Source organism: Octopus bimaculoides, chromosome 25 (assembly GCF_001194135.2).
Source record: "Octopus bimaculoides isolate UCB-OBI-ISO-001 chromosome 25, ASM119413v2, whole genome shotgun sequence".
Taxonomy (NCBI): domain Eukaryota; kingdom Metazoa; phylum Mollusca; class Cephalopoda; order Octopoda; family Octopodidae; genus Octopus; species Octopus bimaculoides.
In genome coordinates this window covers 22,000,785-22,001,549 of record NC_069005.1, presented here as the reverse complement: position 1 = coordinate 22,001,549, position 765 = coordinate 22,000,785, and positions in this window count along the sequence as shown.

The window sequence follows — 765 nt, the reverse complement described above, 5'->3', positions numbered from 1 at the left end:
CAATGGGTAAAAAATGTTTGAGAACTCCTGATCTAATATGTTATCGTACTCCTGTAGGCGACTGCACTTTCCAACATGCATTTCTGAACCGTATGGAATGCCATGTGTTTAGTCAGCATATTGTGCACGCCTGTAAATTTTGATGGCGGTCATAGCGGAGACGGTCAATGTGGGTTCAGTCAAAGCACGACTGCTGCTGTTCTGCATTTACCTTTGACGACGTACATCTCTTGCAACAGAGTTAGAGTTCAATGTAGTTCTTGGTGCAGCTGTTATTTCTGTGTGTACGTGTTCTGTATGCTGGTCTGAGCTACGTGGAATATATTTTAATTATATTGCAGTATAGTTTGCTCTAATAGAACATCCACGTTTAAGTGGGGGATAAATATTACTTCTCGGCATCAATACTGCCTCTGATGCTAATATACATATTTCTTAACAACCGCACTAACTAATCGCGCCACCAGCACCTGTTCTGGCATTGGTTCAATATAAACATGCCCAATCACGCAACTGTGGAACTCGCGTGGAAAGTCATGCTACTCCAGGCTGATGACGAGCAAAAACTCAGAAACATGTCCCTGGGTGCAGGCTTGACTCGGTGGAGGTGCTTGTCCCCCCCCCCTCGTAAACATTAGGACACAGGAAATGTGTCAAGGCCGACAGGAAGCTGTTCACCTTCCTAGGACTAAATAGCAGTAATATGATTGATTCCCTTATTGGGACTGTCACGTTAAGTTGACAGCATGCAACTACTTTATATAT